The following is an 8,795-nucleotide window of genomic DNA, read 5'->3' as shown; positions in this document are numbered from 1 at the left end:
CTGCCCAGGAAGCTTCCAAACTGACACTTGGTTCATGAGATTCGCCCTGTGATGAGTAAGAGGTACTTGATCACCATGTGTAAGCAAGGATCTCCAAGTGGACTCAAGGACTGAAGTTTAACTGAAGAGGGAGAGGACACAAGGCAGCTTCATGTCAGTCTCAAGCTGACTCCTCCTCTCTTCTTCTCTCCTATATATAGAGCTCTTCTATGAGGTCTAAGGAGGCTGGAATTTTGTGTAAAGCAAGGAGGTGCTGTTGGTTTACAGTTAGAGCTATTGGGTGATTGTTTTACTAGAGGTGAAGAGGAGAGTTCTTGTTGCTGGGGAGGTGCTGCTGGATTGGAGCCATCATTGGTTGTAACCTTCTCAGAACCCTGTTACTTCTATCAATAAAGTTTTGCATGTTCTCCTATATACTTGTATTGCATTGATGTATTGTATTTACATGTATATTTGATTCACCCTAATCCATGCTTCAGTTATGAGTACATGTATCTTGTAGTTTCCTCTCTTGTTTTGTGCAGGATCTGTGTGTAGCTGGCCCGACAAAGAGAGCAAGGAGCTGGGAACAAGAGACAAGGAGAGAGGACAAGGATCGACTAAGCGAAAGACACCAGGTTGGTTGGCCTTCTTTTCATTCTCTCTGTACTTTCATAAAGGAAATCATCAAAGCTTTACTTTCAGTTGTTGCTAAAGACTGTCACCTTTAGAGTAGGGATAGGGTCATCCGCATCGGATACTTTTCCCCACAACAAACTGGCGACTCCGCTGGGGAGCCTAGTATCTTGTTGGTGTTTGTAGTATTTTGCTATTCATTTCTTGAAGAAAAGAGTACCAAATCGAAAAGCTTTTGACTATATCAAAAGCGAAGTAGAGGGTCTGCTACTCTTGCTCATTTGCTGAGCAAATTCAAGATTTGAAGAGCTTATCTACAAAAGACTCTTTACTCTTTGTGATAGATCTTCATCCTCTTGATCATCCCTTAGCCTGTACTTGACCTATAGCTTTTTATTTCAGCAAAAACAGTGCATTTTTGAGCTTTATATGACCTGGAAAACTTTGTAGACGTAACTCTCGTATCCCAGAGCAGGCTGTCCACAGGTAGTCTGCATTACAGCGCAGGTACTCCCTTCGGGAACTGCGCTGAGAGTCAAACTGACAGACCAGAGCCTGCGCTGGTCCAGTTAGCCATTGTCTTGCTCAGTTTTCCCATTGTGTCTGAGCCCTGTTTTCACTGATTTTTTGCTGATTGCTTGCTGGTCATTGTACTTGCTGTAAACCACTTCTCCTTGACATTATTCCGCCTCAGTTGTGTGATGAAACTGTGAATGTTCTTTCAGTATTTCTTGCTTCAGTTACAGTTTCCCATTGTGAAAAGCGAACCAGTATAGCTGTGGCCTCTTAGATCCTGAACTGTAAAAGTGTCTTTGTGATCTTAAGAGCTAGTTTTATTACTGTTCATGGCTGTTTGAGTTTGTTTGCTTTTCATTTCATGGTTTGAATCTATACATTTCCTGTGTTTTAAACAAGTCTATCATAAGGTGTCTTTTTGATTGTGGACAAGCTTGTTTATTTCTACTTGAAATTAGATTCAAAATTATACAACAGTTTCCTTTTTGTCTAGCATCAACATTAAGGATAACGAAAAGAAATACATGCATTGTGCATTTTGCATTTGACTGTATGCTTGACGATTTAGGAAGATGTGCATTTTAGTGTGTGTTCTTTGATCTGTGGAAAAAGTTGTGTCTTTCTTTTCCCTCAAGTAGATTAAGGTTTTCAAAGTTGAAAGATTGAAAAGATTTGCTTCTCATTCTTAGATTGCATATAGGAAGTTGTATATATACATCTCGTGGCGAACCTGAAAGGCAAACTGTTAAGAAAGATCAACATTAAAATAAACTCAATTTACATAACAACGCTTTGGAATTTAACGCAAACATCTAGAGGTCTAGGTAGAGACGTGTTCCGGCGTCGTTAAACATAGTGACTGTCGACCTCTACGAAGGTGGGTGATTCCTCCTGAGAGTCGGTAGCACTAACACGGACTTGAGCTCCCGCGTACCGTCGCGTATATTGGGAGACCCCTATAGGCTTTTATCCTTTATCCTTAGGAAACCGTGTCGGCCGCCCTACTGATCGCGATGCAGTGAACACAACATTCACGAAGATCGACCACCCGTACCGTAAAACGTATTCTGTGGTTTCGCAAAAGGTTTGGCACACCCTCTGCCTAGATCTCCAGAGCAGTTTCTTTTGGCCTTTTTCAAACTCTATAACTGAAAAAGTCCAACCGAGCATTTGTCACTTCGGGCTCGTTAATACATCGAAGGCGACTAGAGTCATCTTTAGCTTTTTCTCGACTCTTAAAACATGAAAAAGCAAGTTTGTGTCTAAAAGCGTCGTTAATAAAATTTATTTTAAGCGGAACATAATCACCTATTATTCCCACGTTGATCTTTCAGTTGAAAAGTATGGAGCCCACCAACCAAGGAAGTAACCTTGGCGGAAGTCCAAATTCCTTCTCCTCTTGGGGAGATGTTGGTGCGCCTCATATGGCTACATTGTCACTTCCAAGGTTGACAATCGGCCTCCCTGTATGGCTCTTTTCAACTAATGTAGTCCAGATCGCCACTAATCCTGAGCAGTCGAATCAACAGTCAGAACAATCTAGAACTACCCACCAGCCTTCCACTTCTTATGATACTTCCTCTGATCCTTCATCTTCGCAAGGTAGAGTTGACAAAAGTCAGCCTCCCAAGGAGAAGAAGGAAAAGAAGAAGAGAGAAAAGAAGCAGAAGGAGCCTATGGCGAAGGCGACTGGGGGCAAGCAGAAGAAAGCTGACAAAAACCCACACACTGCACCGACCGGGCCTAAATCACCATGTGTCATTTGCAAAGGGACCCACTTCCATCGTGATTTTCCTTGTATTCCCCAGATACTAAGGGACTGGTCCCCAAGGTTGCACAATCCGGTAGCATCAACCTCTGGTTGTCATGTTGATTGCATTCCGTCAACTAGCGAGAGTGAAGGACGAAGAAGGGGACCAAGATCACCCTGTCTATTGTGTGAAGGCAATCATGCCCTCCACAAATGTCCATTCTTAGATGAGGCAAAGAGAGTTTTGGAAGATCGCCCGGTTTCACCGTTGCAACTTCCTCCTGGATACCAAAAACTCGTGCCTAATCCCTCGATAGTTGAAAATCCAGCTGGCCCGCTCAAGTGGTCAGCTGAAGTGTCGGTCATTGAGAATGAACCTACTGGATCCAGACCAGACGAAAGTCTAAAGGTCGAAACGGCAGCTGACCCAGTTCTTCCTTCAGAGGTTCTATCGTCCAATGACTCCGTCATTGAAGATCCGTCTTCAAATGACACCGTCGCCGAAGAGTCGTCTTCATGCGACACCCTCACTGAAGAGAATAAGGATGACACCATCCAGGTTCTTTTCATCAGCACCGACTCCGATGAGCGTCAGGGCAATGTGCCCATTCCTTTATCGCAGGAAGGAACATCATCAGAGTCATATCCGGCCGTATATTCGGTCCCACCACCAAGCAACCTGGTTGTATCCTTTGATTGGAATCAACTAGGCAGACCCCGGTTACCAGCCAGTGTACCATTCAGAATCATTGTCCAGATCTATAGAATGATCATGGCTGGTACTATCATTGATGAAGGGGCGTCTGTGAGTATCCTTTCCTCTGTTGCTTGGAAAGCACTGGGTTCCCCAGCGCTTTTACCTGAGTTGAGAAATCTCTCAGGTTTTGATAAAGGAACCAGTCGACCATTAGGGATCCTCCCCAATGTACCTGTTACATTGAAAGGGAAGACCGTCGAGATGAACGTGATGGTCGTCCAAGGACCTTTGGATTATAACCTACTCCTTGGGCGGGACTATATTTATTGCATGGGAGCGATAGTCTCCTCACTCTTTAGAGTAATGTGTTTTCCACACGAAGGAAGGGTGGTCAAGCTCGTAGACCAACTTTCGTTTCCGGGATCTCGCATCGCAAATAGTCAAATACCATTCCTAAATGGTCTGTTCACTCAAGATTCGCCTCCACCCCCAGTCCTTCTTCCCGATGAGTGCGAGTGATTCGGAAAGAAAGACTGGAACCCAGGGGGCATGCACCCTGGTCTGCTTCGGGCAGAAGAAACCCCGGGTATAAGGAAGAATTTCCGCAAAAGAATATGACTAGTCCGTACCCCGTCCGTGGAAGGAAGTGGGGTTGTTCTGGAATAATATTCTTTTTTCAAAGTTATGTGAGTGAGATAATTGGCTTCTCGCTCCCCTTGTCTAGGTAATAGGGACACCAAAGATGAAGACCGTTTGCGGTAACAAGTAGTAACCGTCTTTGAATTCAAGCCTCGCCCATTAAAACAAATGTTTTGAAGGATAAGCAGGGGCAGCCTTCAAAGAGATTCTATTGCTACAACGGGTGGTCACCATCTTTAGTAACCCAACGTTAGACATCGTCGAAGAAAGAGATTGATTTGCGGCAGCAAATCGAACCGTCTTTGGAATAATAAGAAAGAGGCAAGCCTCCCTCAATAATACCAATGTTTTATCTTGGAGTAGTGTTCTTCTATTGTCACAAATAGCTGTTTATTAAAAGTGGGCAAGACCCCTTAGAATAACGAGAAGACAAGTATCGTTAGCATTAGATTGGCAAGATGACAAGTAACTGTGAACACCCAAAGAAAAGCAGAAGTAGGGGAGAGGAGGGGCAGCCTCGAAATTCTATCCTATACCTGGGGGCATGCAAACCTTCTGGAGTGCAAGCTAGGGGCGGTTATTTATCTGGTTTTAAGATTAGCCGTGTCCAAACTTGCATGAAAGAAGCCTGTGGGGCAAAAGTAAAATTTGCCAAAAGTGAGCATAGCTGTGGTAAGGCATAAGCTCTATAAAAATTGGTCCTTACGGGAGGCGTTCTTTTTACGACTGGTATATCGAGCAGTTTTAGCATATAGTTCATGCTCGTTAAAAAATAAACGCAAAATTCGAGCAGTTTTATGACTGAATTTATGCTCGTTAAAAAATAGAAAAGTGTGAGCAAAAGTTTCCCCCAGAGTTCAAGCTCATGGAAAAAATGAACCTATCCCGGTAAATAACCTTTTGAGATTGTAAATTCATCAGCCATAAGAACCTTGATCGTGTTTTCATCCATCACCTCCACCGTTCATTTGGCCGATCATTCACTTCCATTTGTGTGTTTACCTCTTTTGAGAAACAGCTGCGAAGAGTGATTCCACCTAGCCATCCTCGTAACACTGCTGTGATTGGAAAATTCCAACCTGTACCTGGAATCTGTAGCTATCCCTGTTTATCACTCGTTCCTCAAAAGACGAGTCTTCTTTCAGCTCTTTTCACTGACTCGTAAAATATGAAAAGTTTGCCAAGTTTTGGCCTTCCAGCTCGTTAAATGACCGGAACGCTATCCCTCCTCTAAATTTTAATCTTTTTGGACCTGAGGGATTATTGCACAAAAGGATCGAGCGCTTGTCTTGTTCGGCTCGTTAAAAGTACCGAACAGCCATCCCTTCTGTATTGTTTTATACTTTTTCGGACTTAAGGGATTTGCTGACGAAAAAGGAATTATGGAGTTGACTTTCCGTACCTTTTCAGACTCTCTAAAAATGAAAAGGACCGAGTTTTCTTTGTCGTTAGACTCGTTAAAATGATTAAATAGCGACAAACTTGTCTTTAGACGAGAACGAGTTTCCCTATCGCTAGGCTCGTTAAATCATAGCGATGGGCTTGCCCGAAGGGCAGGTTATAGAACAAGCATATGTTATCCTCCTCAAGCTTGACAAAAATAAAGAGGTACTGGTCAGAAATGACTGGGGAAAAATTGGGAGAACATCAAAGTTTAATGGTAGCAAGTCACTCTTGAACATGACACTTTTCCTCCGTACCACATCGGGTTGGGTTGTTTCATTCACCGGTCTCACCGCCATGGTCCTCGCCAAACCATCCACATTTGGGGTAATGCTACCGATCCATCGCATCAGTGTCGTTATATGTTCAAGAGGGGTCATTCTGAAAGTGTCAACTGTGTCCCATCCACTGCCATACATTATCCTTCATCCATTCATGATCGCCACCCTGAATCATATGTCACAGTTTGTTTTCACCTCCACTAAAGTCATTAGCTCCGTTCCGTGTCATTGCTGTGGGATTCATTAAGGCCCTCCTTTGACAGATCGCTTCTTGTCGACTTCAGCTCATTATCCAAGAAGTTGATCTAGGAACACCCCGATCAGTACTTTGAAGCTTGCATGCCTCAATGGCAAGTTTCTCACTTCCGGCGACAGGTATACATCAATGACCTTCGACCAGAAGATTTTGCGTGGCGTTCGACGCCAAGTCCTTTATTCACGCCACGTGAATTGTACTGCAGTACCTTGAGGGTCATCGTCATTATTGGTGATTCCTCTCGCGCTTGTTAACGGTTTTCATTATTGACCGGTAATCAAGCGATGTCTTTCCATGTTCGACTTCAGCGAAATTCTCACATGGATCGACTTGTACTTAGAGTGAAGATCGAACGAGTTTGAAGACCCCGGATCTAGTTTCATCCATCCGAGCTGCGATACATATTCAGGAAATATAAAAGCATTTGTCATGTACATCATTGCAACAGATGATCATCCTACTCAAAGGATGATAATTTCAGCAGAAAATTATCTGTCTACCATCAGACGATCGTCTGTTCTATGTACCAAAATGTATTTATAAAGCTGAGCATGGGAATGCCCGCCTCAGCTAGATCATGAAAACAGAATGAAAAATAATGTATTGTATTGTATTGTATTACAGGGCACTCCTCAGCACTGGAATGAACTTCGGATCCTCTAGATAAAGCATTTCACCCGATAAACGGCCTCATACTTTAGGGGGCAACTGTTATAGACATTTTTGTGCCTCGCAGCATGGAGCATGAAATGTCAATAATTACAGGGATCCTCAGTCCCTAAACATGTTGTTCTTACCCCTAAAAGAACAAGGTCATCAAACAACAGCACTTCCAATCAGTTCTCCACCTGAAAACACTTCAAAACAGGCTAATTTTGGATCATGTCAGCTGCTCCACTGAGCATCTGCGCTGGAATGCAACTGTCCCTCCTTGTACGTGCGCTGGAAGTCAATTTTAATGAAGGCTACCTGCGCTGGGCGAGATTGGCCAAGTGGCACAGTCATCCTGCAAGGTGTCAACTGCCCAGGAAGCTTCCAAACTGACACTTGGTTCATGAGATTCGCCCTGTGATGAGTAAGAGGTACTTGATCACCATGTGTAAGCAAGGATCTCCAAGTGGACTCAAGGACTGAAGTTTAACTGAAGAGGGAGAGGACACAAGGCAGCTTCATGTCAGTCTCAAGCTGACTCATCCTCTCTTCTTCTCTCCTATATATAGAGCTCTTCTATGAGGTCTAAGGAGGCTGGAATTTTGTGTAAAGCAAGGAGGTGCTGTTGGTTTACAGTTAGAGCTATTGGGTGATTGTTTTACTAGAGGTGAAGAGGAGAGTTCTTGCTGCTGGGGAGGTGCTGCTGGATTGGAGCCATCATTGGTTGTAACCTTCTCAGAACCCTGTTACTTCTATCAATAAAGTTTTGCATGTTCTCCTATATACTTGTATTGCATTGATGTATTGTATTTACATGTATATTTGATTCACCCTAATCCATGCTTGAGTTATGAGTACATGTATCTTGTAGTTTCCTCTCTTGTTTTGTGCAGGATCTGTGTGTAGCTGGACCGGCAAAGAGAGCAAGGAGCTGGGAACAAGAGACAAGGAGAGAGGACAAGGATCGACTAAGCGAAAGACACCAGGTTGGTTGGCCTTCTTTTCATTCTCTCTGTACTTTCATAAAGGAAATCATCAAAGCTTTACTTTCAGTTGTTGCTAAAGACTGTCACCTTTAGAGTAGGGATAGGGTCATCCGCATCGGATACTTTTCCCCACAACATGGTGTCCATCTCGGCAATGGAAGACAAAGGCTACAAGGTGACCTTCAGCGATGGCAAGGTACGTGTATGGAAAACAATGTTAAAGATGCCTTCACTCTTGGGTTTCAAGTTGATTCATTATATCAGGTCGGTGGATGTCTGCTAGGTGTCATGTCTTGTGACACATCTCTTCAGTCCGAACTTTGGCATTGGAGGTTTGCTGACCTTCATTATAAAGCTCTACTCGATGTAAGACAAATGGTGATAGGTATGCTTGAATTCCAAGTAGAGAAAGAAGGTGTATGTTCAGGTTGTGCGAAAGGAAAGCTCAAAAGGGGACCATTCCCCTCAAGCCAAAGCAAGACCTTCGATATATTACAGTTGGTTCACTCAGAGATATCTGGTATGATGCCTGTGAACTCCTTGGGAGGATATTCATATTATCTTACTTTTACATATGACTATTCTCGAAAGACTTGGATATACTTCTTGCAAAAGAAGGATGAAGTGTTCTCTTGGTTTCGACATTTCAAAGCCTTGATCGAGAATCAAACCAAAAAGAATATCAAGATCTTAAGGACTGATAATGGGACCGAATATGAATCTAACGAGTTTCATGACTTTTGTAAAGAAGCTGGCATTAAGAGGGAGACTAATACACCATATACTCTTGAACAGAATGGTGTGGAGGAAAGGAAGAACCGTAAGATTGTGGAAGTTGTCCATGCCATGCTCCATGATTAAATACTTTCGAAGTTTCTATGGGCCGAAGTTGCAAGCACCGATGTATATGTACAAAATTGATGCCCTCATCAAGCATTGGGTTCCAAGACTCCTGAAGAAA

Source organism: Pinus tabuliformis, chromosome J (assembly GCF_031772625.1).
Source record: "Pinus tabuliformis cultivar Carrire ecotype Pingquan chromosome J, CPIR1, whole genome shotgun sequence".
NCBI lineage: Eukaryota > Viridiplantae > Streptophyta > Pinopsida > Pinales > Pinaceae > Pinus > Pinus tabuliformis.
The sequence above is the reverse complement of the archived record's forward strand: the minus strand, read 5'-3'. Positions refer to the sequence as shown.